This window comes from Chiroxiphia lanceolata, chromosome 4 (assembly GCF_009829145.1).
Source record: "Chiroxiphia lanceolata isolate bChiLan1 chromosome 4, bChiLan1.pri, whole genome shotgun sequence".
NCBI classification, from domain to species: Eukaryota; Metazoa; Chordata; class Aves; order Passeriformes; family Pipridae; genus Chiroxiphia; species Chiroxiphia lanceolata.
Window position 1 is genome coordinate 38,871,531 of NC_045640.1, and position 20,665 is coordinate 38,892,195.

General features: G+C 36.0%; 1 long non-coding RNA gene across 3 annotated transcripts in view; it reads right to left on the minus strand.

Moving 5' to 3' along the window:
* Positions 1-2,933: 2,933 nt before the first annotated feature.
* Positions 2,934-20,665, minus strand: part of LOC116785537 — a 94,435-nt gene continuing 76,703 nt past the window's right edge. For 2 of the 3 annotated variants that reach the window (XR_004356581.1, XR_004356579.1), the window contains 4 exons: positions 16,948-17,154; positions 7,632-7,724; positions 3,807-3,871; positions 2,934-3,669 (listed from right to left, as the gene is read on the minus strand). This is a non-coding gene — a long non-coding RNA (uncharacterized LOC116785537). Of the gene's footprint in view, positions 3,670-3,806; positions 3,872-7,631; positions 7,725-16,947; positions 17,155-18,559; positions 18,658-20,665 lie in introns of those variants that run through there. The other variant, XR_004356580.1, reaches the window with a different exon arrangement.

The following is a 20,665-nucleotide window of genomic DNA, read 5'->3' on the forward strand; positions in this document are numbered from 1 at the left end:
TTTAAGATTCAAGTAGTATGATGAGTGTCAACAGTGCAGTTGCAGTTACAATTGGTAGCTCCATGGTGGAGCCAAAAGCATGAGCTTTACACAGAGACAGAATCAGAAACATAATGCGAGAACATCCAGCTTTCTACAGAATCACTTTGTTCCAGCATACCCTACAGAATAGTGATTTCTTAAACTAAGCTGCAACTGAAGTGTGTCAGGAAATCTGTTTAATTAACTGAAATAGCGAGCTGTTTGTAGAGTGCCAGTCATCAAGTTTCATTGCTGCTGTGTGTAGATTATATCGTAAGTATACCACAGCGAGGGGAAAATTTCCATTTCAGAAGGGAAATCATACAAACAAAGCAACTCCACAAAGATTTCATACTATAATCAAGTGTCCTGGGGACAATAAGCATCTTTGATTTTAGATAAATACTTTCATATGCCAATGAAAAGTACCATTCAGTGTAAAGCATCTTAATTGAGATGAAGTGCATAAGTCATTCCTTTGCTAAGGTATCATTCCAAAATTAGCTTCATAAAGCAGAGTATTCTTTCTTATTCACAAGCATATTTGAAAATACAAAGGGCATATACATCAGTTTTTAGTGAAGCCTTAATCTTATTTCCAAAATTGAAAGTTTTGTTCTTTGAAATTATTATTTTTTAAGTATTATAAACTTTAGTGTTCAGATACACATTAAAATAATATGAGGGGAAAATATGTAAAATAAAAACAATTCTAGATTATTTTATAACAGCTATGTACAGTTTTTTCATTACATAAAAAAGCCATCAAAACTGAGTCATGAGTGAAGCTTGAAGTTGCTCCTCATGTCCAGTCAGGATAGATTACTCTTAGAAGGAGAATGGATGTTTCCTAATGCATTTTGTCTTGTCACATTGGGGATACCCGAAAGAAAAAACACTACCAGTTTACTACATTGCTTGTGAATTTGTGGAAATAGAGTTCAGCTGTCAAGTTATTACTCTGGATGAACCATTGAGTGTCACAGACAATCAAGCCTATTTGTTGCAGGCATAGGATGACAGTCTCTTAAACCAATTAAAAGCTATACATTGGAAAGAGAGGGCTGCTTCTTGTTGCATGAGACAGTAAAATTTCATGGCTTCATGAACTTTCACTTGGAAAATTTCTAAAAATTATATTATCAGAATAACTCATGTCTACTTACAGTGGGTTCCTTCTTGTTCTAAAGCAAGCAAAGAGCACTCTGAGTTGAGGAGCCCAGGTTTCAGTTCCTTGTTACAGCTGGAGAAGATTCCTTTGACAGTGCTCAAGTTTTGCCTGGCTGATGTAAAGAATTAACAGCATCCTCCCAGGTTTCTCAGACAGTGTCCTCACTGGTAATTAACACTCTAGGAATGACATTTATTCCTCATTTAAGAGTGGTAACAGGGTGTCACTTCTGCAACTTCCCAGAGATAGAATTTTCAGGGCAGTGCCCTTTAAGAATACTTATAAAAGCAAATGAGCTATGAAAATGGGTTAAGTGTTCATTTGTATGTATGACAGTCATTCAGTATACTAGCAATTAGGGAGAATATCAAATTTTAGGTTGCATATGCAACTGGCATGCACATCCTGTACTCATTTTGGAAAAGGTACTTCCTATTCAGAAGTAGAATACTAACAGAGTACATTTTCATACATAGCTGTTGGCCTATCATACTTAATCCATCTCAATTCATTTAAACCATTCATTTAAATGTGAGGGAACACTAGCTATTGAAATATACATTGTGAGTTAGTAGTGAATTTCCATTTGTCTTAGTGTTAGAGGTTAAGTATGCTCTGAAGTAAGATCAATCCTGAGAAGTACTGTTTGAACTAAAATATACCTTTCTAATTTGTAAGCTCTTCAGTTAAGAGATATATCTACTTCTACAGTATTTCACAGATGGAAGACAAAGAGCTAGAAGCATTACTACAAGCTAAGGTAAGAGTGAAGGCTCTTGGTAGTACAAGATACTAGTAAGTACAAGATACTGTGCTAATTGCTGGAGCAAAAGTAAATGTACAACACTAAATTGCATGAAATTATAAAATTGTATGATGCCTCTAATAACATCCTTTGCCATGAGAGACCTACTTCAATAGGAGAAGATTTCAGGATATTAGCAAAGTTTTTATTGCAGCACAGTTTGTTATTGTGAGTGCTACAGAAACACTACTGTTTGCATAGCTGGTGTAAAGTGGAAGATCTGTTTTTGCAAAACAGTGTACCACATCCCCATAAGGGAGGAAGCTAGCCAATGAGAACAGGCTGCATTTCCACTGATTATGATGATGAACTAATGATCTCAGAGACTAGCTGGACATCAAGGAGTCTCTTGCATTAGCAACAGGGAGAAAAGGGTGCTGAGAGACAACTGTCATGCAAACGCCTACTCAGCATATTGCAAACAAGTTCAGCTGAGCTGACAAGGAATATAAAAGTGCTTATATAACAAATGCCAGTTGTTTTACTAAGGAAAAGAATTGTTATGACTCATAAGAAGAGCAAAGGAATTACCTGAAATCTGGGCAACAAGTCGGTTTAGTGCAATGCTAAAAATTCACCAATGTGCTCCTAACCAAGACAAAAAAAAAAAAAAGGAGTCACTCTCTACAAGAAAAATCTGTAGCTAAATCAAGTAGTGATAATGCAGAACCTTAACACATATGAATCGCTGAAGACATAGATCTTTAAAAAACATATTTAGGAAACTGTGGTAATCAAGAAAGATCATACAAATATTTGAAAACATTTATTTTAAAAAAATGTTACTAGGATAAGGTAGTCCTTAATTGCTTTTGCAACATGTATAAAGAAAACTTGGATTTTGGACAATACTGTTTGATTAAAGCATGTAGGATACAAAACAGGAGGATTATAGCAATGTTAAATAAAGAAGATAACTTTCAAGCTCAAAAGACATTTCTTTTAACTGCAATTTTATTTTAATTTAGACATCATTATGTTGACTAAAGACTAATAATAACAGAGGTGAATACTGTTTTGGACCCTACAGACCAATAGCAATAATGCAGCTGCTCACCTATTTCTCCACAAGGAAAAAGAATATAGTACCAGTCACTAAGAATTGTGTTAGTACATAGATTTCCAAGGGACTGATTTCCCCAAAATAAAAGCCATCATAAGTCAAACAGGCTAGAAAGCAATATTTAAAGAGAAAGTTGTCAAAAGAAATTTGGAAATTCTTTTAAAATAAGATGGCTCCTAGAAAGCAAGAATTGTGCAGTAACAATTCTGTTATCCAGGTGAGAATGACAGCCAAAAGCATGTCCTGGTGCAGCACAATGTAAAGACAGTACTTAACAGTATAAGAAAACAGCAAGAAGGAAATAGAAAATAAATCAATATAAACTTACACTTATATACAGATATAGATATCTGATTAGGGAAGTTAAAGGCATTATGAAAAAATACATGGTAGAATGGGCTTAACTAATCTTAGTAAGAAGATTTAAACGTTACCAGGTCAAATGTGGTGGTGAGTGATTAGGTGCATCTTCTGATGGACATGGCAAACTAATTCCTTACAGTGAGAGACCTTGCAACGGCTTTTTTTTTTCCCCTCTGCCTCCACCAGTAGTAGAGGTAATTCAGGTAGTGCCTAAGTATCTTCACTGAGAGAAAACACTGCACAGCACTTAAAAAAAGACAAGATTAAGAAACAGTCACTTAAAGTCTAAAATGACAGAAACTCATATGAGAAAATGCATGCAATTTCAACAAAGAGTGGGATTTAGCACTGCCATGCTTTATTAATAGGACAGGTGGACCCACCTGCTGTTTTTTTTTCTGGAAGACATGCTTTATCCAGGAATATTTTTGGATTTGGTATAGGGTATCTTGGCAAAAGAAAAGGACCAGTTACTATAGAGGTCAGGCTAAATGTTCCAATAATACCTGCATTCAGTGAAACTTTGAATAATATCATTGCAATAGCCTCTTCTCATGTCTCACTTATTAGAGGAGATAAATCGCTGGCTGTATGCCCTGGGTCTGCTTCATGTTGTTAATCACTTTGTAATTCCCTTACAGAATATATTGACTAAATTGCCTCAGTCTCAGAATATTCCTTTCCCCCTTTGTATCTCTGTGAAGCATCTTTAGCTTTAACTCTGTGCTGAGGAAATAAAATAACTTTACTTCTTTTAATATTCAGTGTTCAAGGCATCTCTCAGTTTTCTTAAATCTGAAATAGCAGACAGATCCTTTGGAGAGAAACTCCAAATTTGCAGAAGGCTTTTAAAACCCTTCCTCCATAGTAACTGGGAAACTCCTGTCCAGAAATTTCCAGTTCCTTCCAATTCTTTTTCTTTCTTCACATCTAATAACACTTCAGAAGAAGTTGCCTCTATGAAAAATAAATTAATAGAAAAAGGAAATTTTCTTTTCTTAAATACCTTTCTGGATTAAGTGCCTCAGTAACTTTTCTAGTTTGATCAATTGGAATGAAAAAAAAAAGGATTATTTTCCTGCAGTTTTATCTATGCTACTGAATACAGAAAAAGGCAGAACACCAAATAATATTAAAAAAAAAATCACAGCTTGTGTCTAAAACATGACATTTGTCTTTGGAATGCCATGTCATGAGCTGATAATGTTGAAATTAAATGACAATTCTTCGTAAGAAAGCTTAAGGCAGAAATTATATATTTGCTGATAATCTGGTATGAAGCTAGGACAACCAGTCCCAATTTAAGAAGGCCATGATGATGGGAGAATCTAATGGGTCACCTGTGTTAATATATTTTGAACTTCAAAGCACATGCTTTGATGCTCTTTCACAATCTGGGAGCTGTACCAAGAATTTATACATGATGAATCAAGGCAGAAAAAAAATTAAAGTGGAAATTACAACAACAGTAAATGTAATAGTAACTCTTTCTTATTATAAATTTACTATTATAAATTTATGTGTTAAGACTAATATCCAGAGTTAATTGGGACACTTAGGAACTGTGACTACTAAAGGTACTCCCAGAAAAGGTCACATTGCATCGAAGTGCATCTGAAGTGCCTCTTTCTGCTGCTAGAGCTGTGAAAAAAACTGCAGTGTCAGTCTTACTGACTTTGTCAGTAAAACAGAAGACTAACCTATAAAGTTATGTAAAGCATATACAAATGTATGTTAGTTACAACTTTGTGCAATATATAAAATTTCTTTCTATCTAGTGCTTCAGGCACAAACGTTTGTTTGATTTTCTTTGGACTTCACTCAAATTTAACTCTCCTTCAGGGCTATTAAGATGAGCTGCCCAGAAGAAGCTCAATGAGCTTGCAATATAGCAGGTGCTGAATGGATGCACTCCCTTGCCAGTAGCTGTAGCATGTAGCAAACTTGCCTTTATTGGCTTCTAAGGCAGTGAATCTGCCCTAGTTTTTCAACACAGCCCCAGGCGTGCTACTGATCATTTAGATTTAAGCTTATTGGAAGTCCTAAATGCCTCTCACTGCAGCTACCTGTAGCTTTTCAAAAGGATGCAACTGGCAAGTTGACTCAGAAATATGCCTCAAATTTACTTTCAATAAATTGCATTTAATCTGCCTACTGTTTGATACAAAAGTTCTTCTTTGTTAAAAACACATCCACAGCTTTGAAGCAGATTGTGAATGAACAATTGATGAGTATCAGCAGCTGTTTGCAAAAAACATTGATTTTCTGTAGATAAGAAATCATCTAAACATTTAGAGTATATTACTGTTTTATATAACCTTGGGAAATAAGGTACGACTACCGCTTTAGCATTCCAGCAAATAAATTTAGTCCCTGCCTGTTAAGTATTTCTCTGAAAGTATTTTGGGTTTTGTCCTTTCTCAAAGTACTCTAGAGAGTACTCTAGAGATAGGTTATTATATTTCTTTGTGAGTGAGATAGATAAAATAGAGTACAATGCACCCAGTTCTCTACTTTCATTTTACATACATGGAATTTATATAGACAGTCATATTTCCAAGGGCCCTTCCTGTTTGCCCTATACATATATACAGTCCACCTCAAGTATGAAATGAAAACTTCTCTAAGGTTATCTTAACATGATTGTATTTGCTCTTATTGGAAAAATGAGCAAATTCAAATATTCCCAAGCAACCAAATTTTTAAATATACCTACTCATTTACCTGGAATAATAATCCAAAGGATGACCAACATAAATAGTTGCAATTTAAAAACTGCAGACCTGATGTAAATTGCTTTGTAATTTGCTGTTAAAAGTGTTGATTTTGGAAATATTGGTGTAGAATGCGAACAGCTTAATATATGATGATACATATATGTAAATTCAGGATTGATAGAATTATTCCTAAGAGTATGCTTTAATTATAACTAAGTATAATAGAATTTATCCATAAACTAGATGGATTCTTCCAGAGCATTGAGAAGCAAAAAAAAAAAGCAAAAGGGAAGATACCACACCAGCAAAATAAGAGATTAAATTGGTCCAATACTGAAAGATTCTTGCGGAGTTCAATCTAACATTTAGAAAAGAAGGTCTTTAGGTATTTAGAAGTCACTGGCTCAACAGATTTGATCAAATTTGACTTTTTCACTTACTTTACTCGTAGGAATACTTTTACTGGTGGAATTTATATTCCTTTAATTCTGTAACTTTAGTGCCAGTGCACTGATGGGCCTAAGGGAGCATCTGAAATATAAAACTGGTAAAGACCAGATAAGCCTTCAGAAGCAAGCTTAGTCCATCTTACTGACAGGGGTCATTTCCTTAATATCACATCTTAATAACTATGTCACTTAGACTGCCACAGAGCCCTGCACATTAGCTTTTCTCATGAACCCTAGGATTGAAAGTTGTTTACAAAAAGGATAAAAGTGTGACACATGGTTATAAAAAGGCATGCTGCATGTATTAAGATTGATCTTTTACTTCAGTACACATACTTCTAAAACATCCCTGTTCCTTTAGGCTGAAAGTGAGGAAGAATTACATCTTGAAGCCAAAATTCACAATTAAGCTATTTTTCAAATATTTCTAGAGCAACTCCCTCTGGTGGGTAAAGATTATCAAGAAGAATGTATTAAAAAAATAGATAACATCAACTCTCACTGTTCTGGTCTTGTGTTGAAATGACCATGGTAAACAGAAATAGGTATGTCTGAAAAATCCAGCTTCTTCACAGCTATTTGGCCCTAAAGTAATACTCACCACCTTACAGGTACGAGGACTCAGTCAAAGGCATTAGCTGGTCCATGTCAATCTCCCACCACATTTTATGATTCACTTAATGTATATGAGCTTGCAAATAAAAATGTGGTTTCCCTGTCATATTCAGCCTAACAAAGGGAATGATCGAAATCCGGATTTTTAAAACTAAGGTATGGTATATTAAACCAGTGCATTTCACAGTAAAAGGAGGTAAAGGGAGCCTGCACTGTCAGTTCTTAAGAGATATCTAGCTATGCTGTAGTAATTTAGTCTCTTTGTTTATCTAGGCTTACCCAAAGGGTTCTCACTCTGGTCTTTACTGCTGTAGTAGTCTATATTGTAGAAAATTTCTAAATCTTGGGAACTACCTTCTATTCATCTTTGTTGCTTAGGAAAGGCACAAATGGCTGAGAAAAGGAAACATTCTTCTTCATCCTTTACCTGCCTCCTTCCCATTACCATGCTCTTCACAGACTGACGATTTTCCTGTTGTGAATTCCAAGCTTTATAATTACTTTTCTTGTGCCAATTAATCTGTAAAAAAAGTACACACCATGAGTTGTTTGACCTTTCCAGACCTCAAAATTATTTCTACATCAAGAATGAAAAATTATTCTAGTTAACTATGTGAATACAGCTTTCAGAAGAAAGTAAAAAAGAGCTCAAATTTATATGAAAAATCTGAATGTTACTGCAACTAGTTGTAAAGTCTTGTAAAAGTTTTTTTTAGTCCATTGTTAACTGCTGCTGAGGAAGTGTCAGACTAGTTCCACTGTCACCTAGGGCAGCACTTGAAGGCACAAAAACATAACTGGGAAAAAATGGCTGAGAGGTTGAGATATCACTGACTAAGCAGTGTTATACCTGTATCAATCATAAGGAGCGTTTTCCTTTATCACAAATTGTGATCACCTATTGTAAGACATGAGAAAATTCAATCACATAACTGCATGAACCTCAAAGAGTTGGAAGAGCACCAACTGAAAATGACAGATCAGCACTAGAGGATGCACAGTCATGTTGATTGTCAGACACCACACCCAAAGGGGTGTTCTGTCTTACACAGGGGCTTCTCCATCCCCCATAGATCTGCAAATGGACTGGACCTTGGGATGAATGGAGTATCCTCCTTCTAAGGCATTCACCTTGCTGAAAGAAGTTTGATTAGTCTGAAACAGACAAATGGTGCAAGACCAAATGCCAAATTGTTGTATCCTGTATGATTGTCACTACGGCAACATGTAGGTCCATCTACCCTTTTGAGGGAGACGACCAGACATGTGCCATGTGACCAGAGTTTTATAAAAAAGGAGATGTCATAGTTTTATAGAATGGAAGAATGACTTTTTCTGTTTGCTCCCTTTTTGACTGTGTTTGGGATTTTTTGAAGAATGTACTTGAAATTCTGATTTCTTAGAAAGCTTTTTGTAATGTGGATAGCTTTATATCCTGCAGTCTCATAATCTCATCCTGAATAATAATAGTCAGCTCAGAACTCATCACTGCACATATAAAGTTCAAATATTTTTCTTCTATTACTTAATATTACATACTATTATTTCATCAACCATTTTGTCCCCCAGTCACTCAGTGGTTTCATTGTCCCTCTATAATTACTCATGGTTGGTCCTTGTCTTTACTAAGCTCCTGTAATTTTGGCTTAACCATTTGCTCTCTCATATTCAACTCCCTTTCAGGGTATTTAAGAAACATGAATCATGACAGGTTGAAACAGATATTCTGGTGGGACTTCAGTGTTGACCTCTTTCCACAGAAAACCCATTATTTATTTCTAGGTAGTAAATACATTTTAATAACTAAGAGCACAGAAATAACACTGGTTTCAGCAGCAGTTAAGCACCCTCTATGGCAAGAAAATATCACCATATTTTTCAAGTCTTTCACACAATTATCTGCAAGTTATACTCTTAAGTGTTACTCATAACATGTATCTCTGTAGGCTGTAGCTACTCTGTAGTTTGTATCTTTTACATTTCAGAATAAAAACAATCCTAAACAGCCTCCAAGGAGGGAACTTGTCCTTAGCTTCTGTGATTGTTAGAAATTATTAATAATCACAATTTACTTTAGTTATTCTACTGACTGTGAGAAACAGTTAAGTACAATTGGCTATTTGTCCAGAAAATAACTACATGTTAACTTGCATAAACAATCCAATCCAATCCAATTACTTCATCTGATTCCTGTTGTGGGAATGCCAAATGGGCTCATCAAGCATGTGATTAAAGATGCATATTGGCTTTCAGACCCGCAACAGGAACCAAATGAAGTAATTGGGATTATTAATGTAAATTAAGTATTACACTGCAGTGGCACTGCTAAGGTGAGTAAAGATTAGTAAACTGTTTTTAAAACCAGGAGGAGAATAAGTTTTATAACTTTAGCTTAGCTTTAACAGCAAGAAAGTTTTTGAAAAGAAAGGAAATAAAACATTGAATGATGCTGAGCACCAAAAGCAGAGATTTTTATGTGAAAATTGACACATCTGTTTTATTTTGCTTACAGAAAAGTGACAGAATCACAGAGAAAAACAATAAGAGGGTGGAGAATGAATGATGAATAAGAGCACAGATGCCAATGCTAAGAAAAATGTTTCATTCTATCTAACATTATAGCGGGAAGTCCTCCTTTTCCTATATTTTGTATTTGTAGGGAGTGTTACTATTTCAAGAATTATTGAGAATCTTTGCCTTATCTCTGACCCTGCAAATAGGTCAGGGCATTTGGATTCTCAAATACTTCTGTGTGTCAAAACCTAGAAGAGACCCATCTGTTCCAGTTTTCATCTGTTTAATTTGTTCTACTGCAGTTAACTCTTGTTACAAGATCTTGTAAAATTTGTACTGGGAGAACAATGGCAAAGATATTTGATTATACCCAGGTTGTTCGATCTTGAACCTAGGTGTTAGAGCAATTATTTCACTGGACTATGAGACATCCATGTGAGAAATACTTCTCATTCCTCATAATTGTGTGGTAAGGATGTTAAGCATTAAAACCTCCCTACTGTTTTCCAAATCCATTTCTCGCCTGAACTCTGAAGCAATTTCTGAATAAGGCAATCATGACTTGTTGTTCCCCTGACACTGATACTACTGTTTAAATGGCAACTTTTGAATCAAGGACTTCTGTAATCAAGTTTTCTATAAACCATCTCTAATATAAATACTTCCAATAATGGATGTTTTCAGACTAGAAAATTTCACCCATAAACAAGGAAAAAACCCCTGTATTTTTGCTGTTACATGAAATTAATGGAATATGATTCATTTAAAGCAGTTACTCATTTATTCTGCTTTGCAGCAAATCACTTGGGAATGTTTGCTGCTTTTAATTTGCCAGGGTTTTCTCTTCTACAAATCAAATTAGTAACCAAGTCCCTTGTTAGGGAGAAATATAATGAAACTAGAGTTCATGGGCAGTTAGGCAGAGCTGCCCTAAGCCTTTGTTTCTGCTGGGGTCTGCTGCTTGCTAACAAGATGCTGTCATAGGACAAGAGTGCCTAAGGCTTCTAATATGACACAAGTGAGAATTATTGAGGCTACAAAGCTCACTGAGCATCCAAACCCTGCTTTATGAGCATATTTGAATCTCAGCCATGTAGTTTTATTCTTTTGACCATTTCTTGTTATGCAGCTGTACTAAAATATCAGCAATGCCGAAATTTTCCTTTGATATGGATCATAAAACACTCATACTTGTCTGTCTGTATTATGACATTGTCAGCATTTCTGAAGACAAAACTTGTTTTTTTCTCTCTCACATGATCCTGTAAATTCTTTGTAATTCATTGTAAACACTTGAGTAGCCCTCAAAGACTATGGCTGACTAGTATATACAGCAGCTGTAAGATCCAACACCAGTTTTACAAGAGACAACTTTTCTAAGTGGACCCATCCTGGATGCATTCTTTGGAGGGACGGATAATGGCATGCATACATTACATAGTAACATTGCCTTGAGCATGTCATCAAGAGCGTTCTGAGGTAGAAGCACATCAAATTGAAAGAAAGGCCTCAAGTAACCACTCCTCTTTGCAGAGTTCTCCCAGAAAGGTTTTTTTTTCATATAAAGCATGCATTTATGCTGTGCAGTAAATCAGAATGACATGATACAATTCCGTTTCTTCCCTGTTCAATAGTGCCATGCTATTACCCAGAATTCAACTATCATTCTAGACTTGTAGGTCAAAAAGGGAGATATTTTATGAACAGCTACAGGGTGTGTAGCTGTAGTCTTCCCTGGAGGCGGGTTCGTATCCCACTTCTGACACCAAGATTCTGTTGAAGTTTTCAAGCTGGCTTCCCACCAAGTCTCCAAACTCAATGAAAGAGCCTACTCCCCAGAGAGGAAAGAAAAAAAAAAACGAACAGCCAAAGCTAGCAAAAATATATATTTTACATATAAAACAGATAATAGAGTGAGAATCCTATGTACATACCCCAGAAACTCCAAACAGCTCCCTAAATGGGAGCAGGGAGAGACAAGGGAAAAAGGACGAAAAAGGACAAAAAAGGGACAAAAAGGAAAAAAAAAGGACAAAAAAGGGACAAAAAGGGACAGACAGAAACAAAACAAGTATGCACAATCGAAAAACCTGGTAACCAGCAAATAAAGAACTAGCAAAATCTCACCACTTCCCTTGAGAAAAGCAGGACGGTCAGACCTGGCCCAGCACTCTCCCTCCCATGTGGCAGACAACAGCACTTGCTACAGGCCTCAACTTCAGGTAAGCAAGGTCAACGTAGGGACCTCCTGTTCCCGAACCTCGCCGGAAAAGAAAAGAGCGAGGTCTCTGCAGTCGGCTTTATTTATACCTCAGTTTACGTAAAGGAATAGCATGGAATACTTCCTTGGTCACTTCCCTATTCCTTCCTGGTTACAAGCTGGTCTCCAGGAACCCTAGACTAAAACTATTACAATGCCTATGGATTTTTTGATTTTTAGCTTTTTGTAGATTTTAGAAGTAGCTGTTATATCCCTTACCCTGGCACAGTAGTTTACACATTAAAACACTGTTACCTCATTCCATACCACTCCCTCAAAATTCCGTTAGCTTGTTTAGACTTCCCTCAAGGTAGGCCTTCATTCAGTTTAAGACATCTGCACCCTGGCCTGGACAACAAGGTACCACGCAGGCACAGCAACCTTCAAACCCAGACTTTGGAGGAACTCCAAGGACTCAATGTGCTGTAATGAAGAGGAGGTTGAGGAAGAGGGGGTCCCAGAGCCCCCTGCCTCAATTTTCAGAGGGGCTGCCGGGGGAGGTGCTGGAGGTGGATAGATCTGGGATTGGATGGGTTAATACCTTAAATTGTGGAACCCCATGGACACAGGGATGCATCATACGTATTCCTGTGGGCCTCAGGCCTGGAATTAAAGGACCTACTCTCTTTATCTTATACACTAAGTTGGCTCGGAGTCCTGTTTTCTGTGGTCTCTTAAGGCAACAGGGACATCTTTTTCTTGCAGTCTTGGAGATCTGGACTACAAGGACTACTGCCTTTCTTCACCTGAGGCATTAGGAAAATTTCCCAGAGTGAATAAATGCAACTACAGAGCTGGACTCATTGAGATACAGCAGAAACCTTTAACATGACACAGTCTGTTTCCTTTTATGGATTACTGAAAGTAATTTACAGATTACATGGATAGGCAATTCATAGCTAGTACTTCAGTTTAGCATTTCATTTGCAATGTCGTTTGTATGAAGTACCATGGGTATATTTCCAGTTTCAGAGAAGAAATACTGAGTTTTGTACAAATCTAGTGTGTAGCAAATGCACAGATTCAGCACAACAGAGACATACCTTAGTAATTTGGGAAAATGTTTCTTCCATTTATCTTGAAACCTGGTCACATGACATTACAAAATACACTTGAACCACAACGAAAGTCTAAATTAAAGCATAATTTCTAGCTTGTTTTTCTTCTCATAAAAGCACTTTGCTCTCCTGCAGTATGGGGAAAGGGGAGCTTTTGGGTCTTCTGTAACCTAGAAACCAATAAGTTTTACAATATTCTCCATTATTCTCTGTAGGCAACTTTATTTCACTCTATTTCTCTTACAGAATTCCACAGTTCCTCTAGGGGCTACCTCTAATTTCTCTCTTTGGTGAAATCTGTAATCTGTAAACTTCTCTTAGAACCATAGAAGATGCTGAGTTGGAAGGGACCCATCAGGATCATCAAGTTCAACTCTTGGCCCAGCACAGGACACCCCCATAATCACATCAAGGGCCTGAAAGGGTTGGCTTGATATAAGATTCTTCAGCTTAAGGAAGACTTTTCTTCTTCCCTGTTTAAAAATCTTTTTCTTTTCATTTCTTACCTGTGGACTAGATTTCCTATGGCCATTTTGAAATTAAGATTCCTAAAGTAATTCTGGGATGTGTTGCCTAAAAAAATTAGGAGAAAAAGACTCTCCAGACAATGTTAGTATAGATAAGATAGAGAGCAGCTCTTTTAATGAAGGCCTTCTGGCTCATGGAGTACAAAGACGCCTGCCCACATACAGAATTCTTACACTTTTATATCGTTTACAAATTATCGTATCTAATGGGGACTTCCAATCCTTTTGCCCTGGTAGCACCCTCAGAACCGCCCCACTGGAGCCCCTCCAAGGGCCTTGAGCTTGTTTTGTCCACCATATCTCTTGTTTTTACGGTCCAGGTGCACATCCCAATGGAATGTTCTTGCTAAAAATCTATTGCCTTGAAAAGACGGTTAAAAGATGGTTAAACTGAAGCTTCAGGAGTGTGACACACAAATTGTGAGAAAGTAATGGTCTAAAGTGAAGGAAAACTCCAGCTACATTAAAATCTACAGAAAGCTAAAAATTAAAAATTCTAAGGCATCAATGCCTTTTAATAGTAAGTACGGTTCACTGTATCTAAGTAAATCAGAAGTTTGATTGATCTGTTTTTAGGTTAGAGTAAAGGCTCAATTAAACTCATGAATGTATATCTTGTTTCAAGAGTGGTCAATAAAACTATAAATGAAAACATAATCCAAAGTGGATAAATGTCAGATCATATATAATTTAAAGTATAAGTTTTTGGTATCATATATGACTGCTACTCAAAGCAACTCATTGCAGAACTTGCAAAAAGAGAGAAGAATCAACCTGATTTACTTCTGGGTCAAAATACCCTTATCAAACAGTGACTTTGCTACAGCAACCTATATCCTTATAGAAAGAAGAGATACAGTTTTAACTATTCATAATACTGTTGCTTGCCTTCAATTAGCAGTGGTAAATAAAAATGTGAAGCTTGTTAAAAAAGGAAATGAAAAAGAGCAGCTGACAGGGTAAAATACATCATGGAAAATAGATAAAGACACCACAAGCCAATCAGATAAAAAATAACATTACAGCAAAAGCCCATCTAACAGGTTCCATCACTGAAAAAAAGGGCCATGTTATTTATAGGATGTATCATAATTAAATGAAAGAGGAGGATCTTACAGCAAAAAATAAATCAAGGATGGGGAAGTTATGAATAAATCAGGCCAGGAGAATCATTACCTTTCATAACATAAATATGAAACCATTAACAGGACAAATAAAAGATTTGAGGAATGTCTTGGTAAGTACTCCAAGGCTATGAATAATTTTACAGACTTATCATAAGCATGGAATCTGCCCAATAGTTGTATAGCTTTGCAATCCTGTGCCAAAGATTTGTGATTTCAGAGTGAATAGATCCTGTAGGTACAAAAAGGAGTGCTATGGGAAGAAAAGCCATCACAGAAAATTTGAGCATTTCAATGCCTTGATGTTCATAGCAGAGAAGCCAAGGAGGGTTTGTACCACAGACCATTCTTCACAGGAGATAAGTCTGTGGAATTGTTTCAGTCAGACATGGTAATAAATCATTTTCAATTAGAGATCAATAAATTGAATAGCAATAAATCACACAGATCATGTGATATTTCCTCAATATTTCAGTGTGAACTTGCCAACATGTTAAGTATATTATACTTTCAGTCAGCTTTACTGCCAGAGGAAAGGAAGATCACTGGTGGAATTCCAGCTTCCTAAGGAATCTAGGTTATTGTGCAGCAATGCACAAAGAAAATTGATAAATTCTGTTTAGAATTAGAACATAGAGTTATATTAGTAATTAAAAAAAAAACCTAGACATCAAACAAAGGGTGATGAGGCAAACCATTGAGTAGCTTCTATATAAAAATACATAGCCAGCTATATATTATCCACCTTGAAAAAGGGATAGCTTGGAGAGAATCTGATAGTGCTATGGGCTTATGAAGGCTTGAAATTAAGTGGAAAAAAATTCTATTCACTTTTTCCTGTTAAAACACCTGAACTAAGTGATGCCCTTAAACTATCAAGCACAACAGATTTAAAATAAGTGAGAGAAAATAACAATTGTAAATTACATAACTTTGTCATGGCAATTAGCAGTAGCCAAAATAGGTTTAGAAATAACTAAAGAACTAATAAAAGAACACCCATCAAAAGCTTGTGTATATGATGTGGAGAGAATAATTGAATAAAATATAAACTATTGACTTTTGGAGGAAATATTGAAGGATCATGCATCTACTCTACCTATACGGTGAGGATGCTTTCCCTATGCACCTGTGACCGGCCACTGTCGGTGGATTCAGACACAGGATTCAGCAGTGATGGACTGTTGCTCTGACCAGTAGGTCATCCCCGTTCAACTGTGATTGCTACATTTAAAATGCTACACACATTAGCAGAAGAGGATGCTAAGGCAATCAAATCATGTTCAGATAAACCAGGACAGTTAAAATTTCGTATCATATACTAGTAGTTGAATTTTGAAGCTGCAAAGTGTTTGTCAATAACTGGAATAATGACAATTAAAAATTTACATTTTTAATAAAACTAGTCATGGCTATGATTTTTATTATGTGGAAGGTGGGTTTTTCTTTTGCAGGGAGAGTATAGTTAGCTTTTTAAAACAAGACACCTAGTATGCATATTATTTAAATTTAGAGGTTTACATTCATTTTATCATGTTACTCATTAAAGGCCCAGATTAGTGCAAACAAATTGGGCAAAATCTGAGGGAGAGATTGTATAATATTCAGACAAGGTACAGAGTTCATGGCACAGTTACTCCACAGTATCATTCAGATATGAATTTGCACATGATAATTGTTATTTGTTTTGACATTTGCCAGTGCCATGCCTGACTGTTACTTACTTAGAAGGCTAGTTTTATGCAATTTTTATTCTCATAACATATTTCTTCTGACATTCTTTTGCCTTCAGTCTTGATGTATATTCAAGTATTATAATCATAGAACATTCAAACAGTATATAAAAACACACTGAATATATATGACAGTGTGTGACTATCAAAATTTACTTTTAGGTAAGTGTTATGAATTCTTTTTTTAAAAATACTGCTCCTGACATTTATGGGTAAGAGCCGCTGTTGTCCCTTCAGAAATACATTCTGAAGAAAAAAAGATCTTCTCTATATGATATCTATGGTCAGAGTTGCAACACGTACTTCTAATACTTATCTGTGTCCCTTCCTTTAAAGGGGAAAGAAATATTTTTTTCTTTAGGTGAGAAAACTGCAGAACTTTCACTCTTTGAACTGCTTAAGTTCTTCACATTCAGGCAGGTTTTAAAAATGCACAGTAGATTATAAAACCTCATTTTGTCTGAATGCCATGATACCACACTGAAAATCACATAGCTTGTAGAAGTGTTGTAATGCAAATGTATTACCTCTGCAATGGAGACTGCTGCCCTTTAAGAAAACAGTTTTCTTCCTTTGGTAATACTTTGAGATATGTCCTGCTGCTGATCCTTTCAGAGTTTTATCTTGCTTTCTCAATGATCTTCTGTAGAGGTAGGCTTCCTTCCCATTACATCATGCAGTATGGAGCAGATCAGGCTCTGCAGAGTTCCTTAAATTTTGGTTGAAGGTCAGCCCTACTGTCCAGGAAAGAACAAATGTATAGTTTTATACTCTGCTACACTTGAAGAAACCTGGAATTAAAAACAACAAACAAACAAACAAACAAAACCCAACCAACCAAACAAAACCCATCAAAAACCCCACAAAACAAAAACCCACACACCACAGGAACCACTTTCCCAGTATGATGTGTTAATTTGTAGCCCCGTAACTCTATAACTTGTGCAAATAAAGGCTTGACAACAGTAATAGCTGAATACTCTGGTGTGCATATTTCACTTATTTTGCAAAGCAGCAGAAAACAAAGATACAGGCAAGTCATATGTGAAGAAAAGGCTGGTTTTTTTCTGCTGCTGACACTCTGTCATTGAATTATGGGCAGTGGTTTGGTGCGAAGCCTTGCTCCCATTGAATAACGGCAAAACTCCTGTTGTTATCACTTCATCTGGGGGAAATTAATGTGGAGAATTTTGGAATAAATCATGGAGACCAGAAGTCCCAGAGAAGCAAAGCCTTTCCTACACTTCGGTTCTCTTTATGCCAAAAGTCTGAACATGGATAGAAAACAATGCTTTAGGCAGATTATTTGGAAATTCAGAAGTAAACAAGGCAGGATTTCAGTGTCACTATTTACCTAGAGCTAACTTTCATGATATTCCACAGCAGATTCATAATTTGCTTAGAAACACACTCTAGGAAGTTTTCTAGGAAAACTCAGAGAAGTTGATAAAGCTGTGGCATGGCCTCTGAATAGCTTCAAACCGCTACAGTGTTTGAAAGAAAGTAAGGTGCTTTGCTCTCATACATGGAATTTCCTCTCCAAGAAGCAATCCTAAACTAACAATATTTAACTTTGCATTAGAGAAATACTTGTCACATGATACTTCATTAAGCCTCCAATAATTTTAATCCAATAAATCTAAGTTCCCAAAAGCACAAGGGACCTCTCTTTTATAACCTATAAAGAGATAGCAAGACTTTGGATTATGATAGTAAAACTGAAGTTTTTCATGGAATCATCACAGAGTCATAGAGTGGCTTGGTTTGGAAGGGACCTTGAAGATCATCTAGTTCCAATGCCCTCATGAGCAGGGACACCTTCCACTTCAATTTCATAGATTTATAAATTATACTTATTATATATTTTGCCCCATATGCTGAGTATTCAATCTTTATGCAAAAGAATAGGTGTTCATAATCACAAGAAGTAGCAAAAATAACATAAACGAATGTTTTCTAACTATTTTTTCTGTAAAACACATAACAACCACAGAACAGGCATTGCCAAAGTATGGCACATTGTTTTTTAACCACAACTGGAAGGCCTTCTACAATTCCTGCTTTTAAGGTGATTCAAAATGTCACTTTTATTTGACTGTCTATAAGTCTTCATTGCATGTCATCACAACATGGTTTTACCTGAATGCTGTGCTTGTCTTTGCTTTGCACACATCATTCTTCCAGGCTTTTTCTACCTCCTTTTGATTTTCTTTGGCTCTACAAGCAAATACATTTTTCATCTTATTCAAATGATAAAGTGTTTTTTGTGATTTGTCAGGCTCATGAGTCACTGTTACCATAGCATCTGAGACCTTCCTTTTTGATCTTACACAGATAAGATAAACACAACAATAAGGTAGGGAAAAGTTCTTATTTTCTACATGGAAAACAGAGAAACCACACTGCTAAAGCATGAAAGAAAGAAGCACTGGACTGTCTTTTCCACTAATAAACCTTCCTTTCTGTGATGAGTTCCAGTGACATTGAATCATTCAGATTGGAAAAGACCTCTAAGATCATCGAGTCCAACCATTAACCTGGCATTGCTTAACCTAAACATATATTTTCACCTCTGCATCAAGGTGCCTAGACTGAGCTTGTGGTGGCCTGTCTAAGCAAACAGACTTATTATTGGAAGCATATTATGTGTAAAAATACATTTTAATTCAGTTTTGATTAGTTTCTACTTCAATCTCAATTATATATGCCACAAATACCTTTATTAACTTAATAAGTATTCTTTGCTTGTAATTTCAATGTTGATGAAAGACAACTTAATTGCTTTTAGAAATTTACTGTTATTGTATTTTCTGTGACTTATCAAGTGAATATTATGTACATCAATCATTGTTTTAATGTTGAAAAAATTTTCAATTACAAGAATAACTCACATTTTAATAACACTAAATGGTGTTTCACTATGTAAGAGTCCGTTGTCAAGATGCATAATATTCAGATTTCCTTTCATTTAATAGCAGAGCCAATGAAGAGAAAAAAAAGGATATATAACTTTAGTATCCTCATATTTTCATTTCTGTTAAATATCACACTGAGTATGGTTCACATTTATCAATTTGAGTATGCAGCAGTTATGGGCTATGCTTTTGTGTATGTAATTTCTTTTATTAATTTTCCCACAAATCAAATTATATGAGAATAAAAAAGGGGAATAAAGATAACAGTTTCATAAATATCTTAAGGTCGAATCAGAAACTACATTATGAATCATTTCCATATTATTCTTTTTCTCTGTCTTTCAACTGGAGAAGGAGGAACCAGAAATTCTCATATACCTTTATTTTTCCTCTCAAAATAAATCAAATAATGATTTAAATGGTTTCCAGCCTTCTTTTCATATGTACCTGTCTGTAATAAAAATTAAGGTGTTGTTTTTGTAGTTTTTTGGGGGGTTTTTTGTGAAAACAGGTGCATATTTCAAAAGCACTTGCAATCACAAAAACATGCACAAAACCAAATTCCTGTCTCTAAGAAGAAGTCATCCTTACTTTGAAAATTAAAATATTCATTTGGATTTGTGAATGCTTGCTTTTTTTTCCCCCTCTGTTTCCCAAGCTGCCTCTGATTGGTTCCCTTTCCTTTCAAAATACCATTAACAGGTCTTTTTACTGATATAAATCAGAGAACCTTACAAAATAATGCAGCTGTGCCCCCGAATGAGAAGGTGCTGTTCTGGCAGCTAGATACCACAGAGGCTGGGAGGGGAAAAGCTGCTCCACGTAATGCTGGTATATGACACTGAAGCTCAGTGCTGGTGGCAAGGGGTCAGGAACGGCCACCTTTTCAGCCCCAGAAGCTGCGTACCCAAATTTTAGCCTGACCAAAGATGTATATCTCATCCTTTGGAGACCCTAAGAAAAGCAGTTGCATGAACCTCCCAGGAAAAAGAGAGGTTTCCTCAGCAATTATCCACTCCCTTACTGGTTGATGAAGTCAACCCGCACAGTTCCTCCTGTTTTACTTCCTTCTCTATTTGGGGATCTGAATTACCTTTTTACAACCTAACCCCACCTGGCAGTACTGACTTAACTAACCCCAATGAAACTCAAACTGTGAATTGGTCAGGTGCTGAATATTAGCATATTCTCCAGCTGTGTATATCACCTATGTATGTTAAGATCTAAAGACTGTATCAAAGCTTTGTGCATCCAGTGAGATCTTAAGCCTGATTACAAAAAGTGATTGAGAAAAATGAGCTTGTCAGATGTCATGTTTCATACCTTTTTA